The sequence below is a fragment of the Sorex araneus genome, chromosome 7, assembly GCF_027595985.1.
Source record: "Sorex araneus isolate mSorAra2 chromosome 7, mSorAra2.pri, whole genome shotgun sequence".
Lineage (NCBI taxonomy): Eukaryota > Metazoa > Chordata > Mammalia > Eulipotyphla > Soricidae > Sorex > Sorex araneus.
In genome coordinates this window covers 40,784,921-40,794,803 of record NC_073308.1, presented here as the reverse complement: position 1 = coordinate 40,794,803, position 9,883 = coordinate 40,784,921, and positions in this window count along the sequence as shown.

The window sequence follows — 9,883 nt, the reverse complement described above, 5'->3', positions numbered from 1 at the left end:
TCTGAGTGGGCTGGGAGCTAGGACAGAGAGAGGACAAGGACGAGGTGGAGGGAAGATCAACCAGGAGGAGGTGTTGCTGAAAGGTGGTAAAGAGTTATTTATAAAACCCTATTCGCTACGGTGCTGTAAAACACAAGAAAAAAATTATATATTTTAAAATGTGCCCCTCGTAGAGGCAGACTGGTGGGTGGGTGGCAAATGGCGGAGGAGGTCAATAAACACTGGTGAATGGATTGATGTTGAAGCAAGTTATGCCTGAAGTCCAATCATAAATAACTGTGATCTCATGGTGGCTAAAACAAATTTAAAATAAGAATCTTTCAAAAATCCACCCACGGCATCCTTGAAGCTCTCTCAAAATGGGAGTATGTTGAATATTAATATCTTGTGGCTGGTATCTTGAATTAATATCTGAGCAGGAAAATATTCTAAATTACCGTAGCAAAATGGACTTTTTCACATTTATTTAATTAGCAAATCCTTCCACTCTACTCCCATGTTTCTTAATATACTCCTAAGTTTTAACATGTACTCTAGTTATTTGCAGAGGATGGAGAGGGGAAAACACCTGTTATCGTAATATGAGAGATTTCAAAGTAAAAGCTACAGTTATTGGTTGTTGGTGCATACTCAACAACGGAACTCCTGATCCTAGTTTCACTTTTTTCATTCATTAAGGCTGAAATGTACATCAATTCACATGGACCCCAGTTGTACAATGAGATTCTAATGAAACATAACATGTGAGCACAGCTATAATTCCAGTACATCTTTAAGACCCCAGCTCCTCCCAGTCTAGCCTAATCTCTTCATAAATATTCCTGCCTTAGTTTTTATTCACTCTATAAAATCCTTACCCCCAAGTCAAGAAGACATGACTTTTTCTTGATAGTTCAGAATCCTGTGTATTTAATGAATATTTTGCTTTCAACATATAGTTCATTTAAGCCCTGAATTATTTCTCCTACGAAAATAAAGAACCTGATGTTGAGCCACTCACTTTCCTTTTCTTCACCCAAACAAATTATATCTCATCCTGAATTAAGTTTTGTGGGTCCCCTTATTTCTAGTCCTTTAGGTGGCAGGGACAAGCTTCCAGACCATTGAGATCAAGCTACCCACTAAAGACCAGCCTGGCTACTAACTGGGAGAGCAGTTGCCCATGCTGAACAGGAGCTTACCTGAGTCTTCTTTAATTCCTGTGGCCTCCCCAGTAATGGCCCTCTGACAACCATCCTAAATATAAATTAGCTTTAGTCTCACTTTATGAAAGTTCTTAGCTTCTTATCAATGATTTTGTGGGAAAGTGTCAACAGGTCTATATTAGGGTTATTAAGAGAAAAGTCTAGTGTGGGGGGAGAGAGAGAGAAAGGAAGAGAGAGAGGAAGAAGAAGAAGAAGAAGAAGAAGAAGAAGAAGAAGAAGAAGAAGAAGAAGAAGAAGAAGAAGAAGAAGAAGAAGAAGAAGAAGAAGAAGAAGAAGAAGAAGAAGAAGAAGAAGAAGAAGAAGAAGAAGAAGAAAAAGAAGAAGAAGAAGAAGAAAAGAAGAAGAAAGAAGAAGAAAAAGAAGAAGAAAGAAGAAGGAGAAGGAGAAGAAGAAGAAGAAGAAGGAAAAGAAGAAGGAGAAGGAGAAGAAGAAGAAGAAGAAGGAAAAGAAGAAGGAGAAGGAGAAGAAGAAGAAGGAAAAGAAGAAGAAAAAGAAGAAGAAGAGGAAGAAGAAGAAGAAGAAGAAGAAGAAGAAGAAGAAGAAGAAGAAGAAGAAGAAGAAGAAGAGGAGGAGGAGGAGGAGGAGGAGGAGGAGGAGGAAGAAGAGGAGGAGGAGGAGACCATTGACTAGCATGATTATGGGTCAGGGAGCTCCTGTAAAATAAGGAACTGTATAAGGTCTGTGAAATAAAGAACCAGAAAAGCTAATATGTAACCTTAAGTCCAAAGCCCAAGAACCAAGAGCACTAATGATCAAGTGCAGAAGAAGGATATCTCAACCCAAGCAAAAAAATACAAAGTTCCTCTTCTTCACCTTTCCATTCCACTCTATACTCTTCTGTTCTAAAACACTCAGTTAGATGAGGCCCTCCCATGTGGGCTAATCTTCACTCAGTCTGCCAATTCAAGTGCTAGTTACACCCAGAGATTCAGACTCATAGCCACATCCAGATATAAAGGTTTACTAGCTATGTAAGCAACCCCTCACCCAGACAAATGGGCACTGAAAATGTATCAGCAGGTCTAAACTTTCTTCAAATACAGAAATACAAATGGCTAAAGGGCACATGAAAAAAGTGCTCTATATCACTAATTATCAGGGGCATGCAAATCAAAACAATGAGATATCATTTCATGCCACAGAGAATGGCACACATCCAAAAGAACACCCAGGCATGGATGCAGAGAAAAAAAGGAATTCTTTATTCACTACTGGTGAGAATGTCAATTAGCCCAGCCTTTCTATAAAATAATATGGATATTCCTCAAAAGCCTATAAATTGAGCTTCTATACAACCCACCAATACCACTTCTGAGAATATAGCCTAGTGACCCTAAAACACAAGGCAGAAAAAGCCATCTGCACTCCTATATTCATTTCAGCACTATTCACAATAGCCAGAATCTGTAAACAAGTGCCTGAGAACAGGTGAGTGGATAAAGAAACAATGGTATATCTACACAGTGGAACAGTACACAGCTGTTAAGAAAGATAAAGTCATGAAATGCAGTGAAGAACTTGGAGGAAAGAGGTAACAGTGAAAAATCTCCAGTGGAGGTATGCTTTTTGTGGAAAATCTCTAGTGGAAGGACTGTAATGATCGTATCTCTGGGTGAATGTGTGGTCTCTGTGAGGGGGCACCTTTTCCCTTGTATGTTTTCTGTGTCACCAACCCCAGTGGGAGAGACACAGGGGAAACCCACTAGTGTTTAAGAATTTTAGGAGCCCAGGGGATTATGACACAAGATCAACCCCCAGGCAGAAACCCTTTCCAGTCTCTGCTTGGTCCAACAAAGGGAGTTGGCCAAAGGTCACCTGGAGGGAATTGAGATGTTAATGCCGCCAATCTGCAGGCTCAGGTCAAAGCAAACTAAAGACAGGCAGAAGGAACTAGTGGAAAGATGCCTCAAACTGGTCAATGTTTGGAAGCTTGCCACAGAGCATGTGTGTGTGGGGAGGTGGGGAGGACATGAGGTGGGGGCAAAGGGCAGTTAGAGTACAGAAGGGATCAGCATGACAGTTATAGCTGGAAATGATAATTTGGACAGGAACTGAGTGTTAAAAGTAGGTAAAGGAATATACCTGATAACCTTTCATTATCTCTTTTGCAGGCCATAAGACCCAAAAGTGCCTGTCATAGTGGCAGATGGGGCAGGGAGGAGGAATGGGGAGAAGAGGGGAGGAAACAGGGACCATTGGTGGTGGGAAAAGTACACTAGTACACTGGTGAAGGGACATGTGTTGGAACATTATATGACTGAAACCCTATCATGAACTGTGAGAGGTAGATTCCTCAGTGTGATCATAGAAAAGGAGGGATGGAGGCGGGAGGGATATGTCAGAAGCGGCTGAACTCGCCTCTTCTCACTCTCGCCATAAAGTTTGTAGGAGACAACTCAGGCCAGGAAGGATATATGACTTAACTGAGCTAATTGGTTAACAGTACCACTTGGTGGAAAGCAGCTCTGGCCATGAAGGATATATGACAGAGCTAATGAACTAAAGGTACTAACTGGTGTTTACACAGACACGGAGCTGGAAAGACAGGAGTGGACGCACCTGTGTCTTGTATCCTGTGTCTAACTGATAAGTATCTAACTGATAAGATGCTTTCTTGATGTATGGGAACTGGGAATGACTCCCTAATTGGGAATGTTCTCTTGATATGTTGTTCCTGTATGCTTTTGTTCATTTATGAAATGTTTGAAGTTATTTCTGCCTTTGGAATTATTTATCTTTGCGCCTACTCCTGAGGCCTGTGTGCCCAGGATGGCCATATAAACCCTCTGCTGTAAGCCCTCGGGGTCGAGCTCTGAAACTCCTGCTTCGGCAGGTCAGCTCGGCCCCAGCTGGCTGGAACAATAAAGTCTCGGTGTGTGTTTTGCAAACCCGCTGGACTCTTTGTGTCTCTGAATACTGAGGGGTGGTCTCGGTCCTAACAACAACTTTGTAAATGCATTTATCACTGTGACTGAATAAAAAAAACTAAACATTTAAAAATTAATGAATAAAATAAAAAATATAAGTGTGCTTGCCTTGTGGACTGGAACAATAGTACAGTGAGTAGGGCATCTGTCTTGCACATGGCCAACCCAGGTTCGATCCCCAGCATACCATATGGTCCCCTGAGCACTGCCAGGAGTAATTCCTGAGTGCAGAGACAGGAGTAACCCCTGAGCATCGCTGGGTGTGACCCAAAAAGTATCACTGTATCATTGTATCACTGTCATCAATTTGCTCCCAGGCCAGTAACGTCTCCATTCGTCCTAATCCTGAGATTTTAGCAGCCTCTCTTTACTCATTCTTCCCAGGGGTATCGCACCGGAGGCTCTTTCAGGGTAAGGGGAATGAGACCCTTCATTGTTACTGTGTTAGGCATATTGAATATGCCACGGAGATCTTGCCAGACTCTGCCATGTGAGCAGGATGCTCTCGGTACCTTGTCAGGTTTTTTGAGAGGGAGAACTAGGATATAAGAGGAGCATTGTTTTATAGTCTCTGGATCTTGGCCATTGATGGGATTACACAGTGCCAGGGGCAGTTTGTGGGTGTAGCCCAAGCTACTGGAAAATGAGGAGTCTGGGTGGAGGATGCACAATCCCCATCCAAGAAGGCATGGAGATCTCAGCACCAGGTCCTGCACACCTGGGTTCCTCTGCCGGTTCCTTCATGCGTGAGACTCGTCAGAATGTGTGGAGAGGGGCCTTGAGTATGGCTGTGACTGGGTTCCCAAGGTCTTTGGCTGCTGGGGCTCTGCTCGGGACAGGGAAGAAACTCAACCCGCCCCTCTCTGAGAGGTCTGGGTAAAGACAGGTAAAGACAGCCAGTCATGGGGGCAAGAGATTGCGTTGCTCTCTTCCAGGAGCGTTGCTTTATAGTCTCTTGATCTTGGCTGCTTGATGGGATTACACAGCACCGGGGGCAGTTTGTGGGTGTGGCTGCCAAGCTACTGGAAAATGAGGTGTGTTTGGGGGGAGATTCTGACAGTATCAGAGGCTCAAATATACCTAGGAACTGCATTAAAGGTCCCTCTCACACCTCTGCCCTCCTGAGGAATCCTTAACCCAGGGAATTTATTGTGTTTTTTAATAACTAATAACAGTTATAGTTATCAGTTCCTGATAGCAGACTGAAGAAAAATATTCGGCTATTTTAAAACTTAGCCACTGGACCAGCCTCCTTTCTATTCTAGTCCCACATAAATTCCTCCAAGCTCAGTCAGGAATAATCCCTTGATCACTCAGCCAGGAGTAATCTCTGAGCACTGGTCAGGTTTGCAGCCTCCCCTTCCCCCCCAAAAAAGAGAAGATAAGTTAAGTCATTTCAAAAATTGTTTCTGTCTTATTTCATTTCTCTAGCGAGTTGATATTCAGTTGGAGTTGATATCCAGTTGCTAATATCTGATATCCGGCTCTAATATGCAAAGTGAGAAATTTCACTACTGTATATCACAAATATTTTCTAGGTTCCGTGACAAAGAATATGTTGTCCAAAATGCCCATTTAGTTTTTAAAGATCAAACTCCATGGTCTGCTTTGCTTAATTTTGTATGGACTATTATAATAGCATGTAGTAGTTGTGGTGGTCAGACAAATGGAAATGCTGGAAAGACAAACATATATCTGTAAAATATTTTAATAAAGCTATAAAATGGAGACAATCACACTAATCAAAACATATATATGTGTGCTCATTAAAAATCTGGGACCATACTAATAACAGATCTAATTATAGAGGGAATTTTCATTGGGACGTGTCTTTAATTGAACTTATTTCTACACGATTACTTTAATTTTATTTATTTTTAGTCTCCCAAACAGTGCTTAGAAGACCACAAATAGGAGAATACAAGATCCCCTTTTGCAGATTTTTGAGGACATGGTGCTCAAAGCTATTCAGATCCTGTGGTCCCAAGGGTTACCTCAGCCACCCCAGGTCTGATGCTTGGGGGGGCTTCCAAGACCAGACCTACTGGGACTCAGGGGCCTCCAGCTTGAGATCCACATAGTACTGGGGACAGAAGGCAGGTTGCAATATACAAGACATGTGCCTTACCCACTTATTATCTCTCCCACCCCAACAAGAGCACTTCAGTCATGGAATATGATAATGATAATATGACTATATATTTTCATTTAGGACACATGTACAGGGAGTCAGAATAAGAAGTCTTGTGCTCGGTACCTCTATTCTGCTTAATTGCTGTGATGATGGCAGGTGAGGTCGTCTTACTTAGCACACATGAAAAAACTCAGTTTGTGAGAGATGCCATGGAAACAATCTATAGGTAATAGTCAGAAATCCCAACACTCTCTGTACCACATATTCCCCTCCTGCTTCGCCCACTCCCCACCCCATTCACCATAAATACCCAAGTCTATAAAATCATGTCTCTACATATAGTAGCATGTCTGCTGGGTGTGACATCAAAATCAAAACAGTAGTATGTCTTTTTTTTTTTTGCTTTTTGAGTCACACCTGGCAATGCACAGGGGCTACTCCTGGCTCTTCACTCAGGAATTACCCGTGGCGGTGCTCAGGGGACCATATGGGATGCTGGGAATCGAACCCGGGTCAGCCGCATGCAAGGCAAACGCCCTCCCCGCTGTGCTATCACTCCAGCCCCAGTAGTATGTCTTATATAATCTCACCCAAAGGTACCTGGAGAGTGTTGAGGTGGAGTGTAGAAGAAAGGTAAATGAAAGCTAAAAAAAAGTATTAAAGGTAAAAGGTAAGAAAGGTAATAATCTAAGAGAGGTAAAAGGCTCCTGAGGTCATGCTAAAGAACACTCCTCTCTTCTCTCGTCGCCTCTCCACCAACATAACCCCTATGCCAGTCTGACATGTATATCCTTTAGAAAAACTTGCTTCGCTCTTGCTAAAGCATCTCACTACAGTAAGTTCTTTAGCCAGTACACTACTCCAAGGTGCAGGATCTTGAGACTTGAGAGGAAAGGCCCAAATGATTTAAAATGTTGGCACTCCAAGGTTCCGAATGGCATTGAGTCTAAGCTTGTGCTTTAGAAATGAGTCCCCTGAGACCCACGACAATCCAGGGGCAATACCAGAAGTAGAAACTGTGTTTTTATCCTCAATCCTTTCTTTCCCCCCTACTATTATATTTTTCCCAATCATAGCTACTAGACTCATAAACCTACTATAGTTCATAAATTTCTTTCTCCAACTTTCTTCAAACTGTGGTTGCTGAGATGGAAAGGAGAAACAAAAAAAAAAGCCAAAATAAATAAGAAAAAAGTAAGAAAAGAAAAGGAGATATTACTTAGGCAAGTAAACAAGAAGACAACTTCTGAATCCACCCTTCTTCCCCTTTTCAATTGTAAACAGCCTTTCTGTTGTTGTTTTTTAAATTTTTAAAAAATGTTTTATTGAATCACTGTGAGATAGACCATTAATAAGCTGTTCATTATTGGATTTCTGTCATATAGTATTCTGTGTGGCTTGCAAAATTAATCACTGTCACTGTCACTGTCATCCCGTTGCTCACTGATTTGCTCGATTGGGCACCAGTAAAGTCTCCATTGTGAGACTTGCTACTGATTTGAGCATATCGAATACACCACAGGTAGCTTGCCAGGCTCTGCTGTGCAGGCGAGATACTCTCAGTACCTCGACAGGCTCCCCAAGACAGGTGGAGAAATCAAACCTGCGTTAGCTGCATTTAAGGCAAATGCCCTACCCAATGTGCTATAGATTATCAAGAATATCCCTTACCAACTTTTAACCCTCAAATCTTGTCCAGCGTGATCATTCCCAGCTATTATTGTTATACAGTCTTGTCTCTATCTTACCTACACTCAGCCCCACACACACTTGTGGTTAGTTCCTAACTCCTGTTTTACTTGGCCATGGATATTATTCTTCTACTATATATTTTTAATATACCACAAATGAATGTAGTCATTCTATATTTGTCCATTTCCTTCTGACTCATTTCACTCAGCATGATACTCCCCATGTTCATCCATTTATAGGCAAATCTCATGACTTCATTTTTTCCTGACAGCTGCATATATTCCATTGTGTAGATGTGCCATAGTCTTTTTATCCATTCATCTTATTCTTGGGCACTCAAATTGTTTCCAGATTCTGGCTATGGTAGTGCTGCAATGAACATAGGAGTGCAGATGGTGTTTCTGCTGTGTGTTTTTTGGGTCCCCAGGGCATATTCCCAGAAATGGTAATTCTGGGTCAAATAGGAGCTCAATTTCTAGTTTTTTGAGAAACGTCCATATTGTTTTCCAAAAAGACTGGACCAGTTAACATTCCCACCAACAGTAAAGAAGAGTCCCTTTCTCCCTACATCCACGCCAACACCGGTTGCTTTTGTTCTTTTGGATGTGGGCCAGTCTCTGTGGTGTGACATGATATCTCATTGTGGTTTTGATCTGCATCTCCCTGATGATTAGTGATGAAAAGCATTTTTTCATGTACCCTTTGGACATTCAAATTTCTTCTTTGAGAAAGTTTCTGTTCATTTCATCCCCCCATTTTCCTATGGGATTAGATGTTTGTTTTTTTTCTTATAGAGTTCAACCAGTGCCTTGTCTACATTTGATATTAATCCCTTATCAGAAGGGTATTGAGTGAATATCCTTTCCCATTCTGTAGGCTGTCTTTGTATTCTGGTCACTGTTTCTTTTGTGGTGTAGAAACTTCTTAGTTAAAATAGTCCCATTTGTTTATCTTTTCTTCCACCTGCCTGGTCAGTATATAAGCAGCCTTTTGGTACATTGAGTTTCCTCCAAGGCCACCTGTGCATCCAAGTGGACACTATTTAAGATGAAGGCAGAAGATAGCAGGTGATTGTCCACACCCACCCTCTCACTATAGAAGGTTGAAGCAGCAGCAATCTGGACATCAGACACAGACTGGGACCCCAGAGGACCCTACTGGCATCAGGAGAAGGCAATGTTTTCTGCTTGACTGGAGCTAGCTGTCCCAGGAAATGAATGTTTCTGTACTTCCTTTCTCTTCTTACACAATGCAGAAGGGGATATCTCTTTCACTGACTGTGGTACAAACTCTCCGTACACAAGCACACATGCACATTAATTTTTGCCGGCTGTCGCCTTTGTGTTTTGGAACAAGTCAGACTTTCATGTAATTGCTTGATGAAACATTCCCGTCCAGTCTGTCAACACAAATTATACAGTTAAATAATGAGCACTGTCTCCGCCCCAATACTACATGCACAGGAAAATACTGGGCTAGCCCTGAGGATGTGAGCTTCCAGGAGTAACAACCCCCTCCTCTGACGTCTTCCTGACCAAGTCTAACCTTGCCATGACTGACCACCTGCCGAGAACAGTTGCTAGGAAACAGAAGATGAAGTCGGACTAGTACACTGCCTTTCCGCTTTGGGGGCGGATTAATAGGATATGGAGGGTCAATAAAGAGAAACTATGACCTCTGGTTCACAGATGTCACTGGGGACCCACGAGGGAGCTTCTCTACCTTATGGAGAAGCGGGTCTGACTCTGGGAGGAGTCTGTTTCCCATTCACTGACGCTGATCTCTGAGTATGTGTCTTAAATAAAAGAATATATGCACATACACCTTCTAAAAGCACACAAGCAACACACACTAGCTACAAACACAGAAACTCATGTATCTCCACACACATTTGGTTTTTTTATGTCAATAATTAAGTATACTAA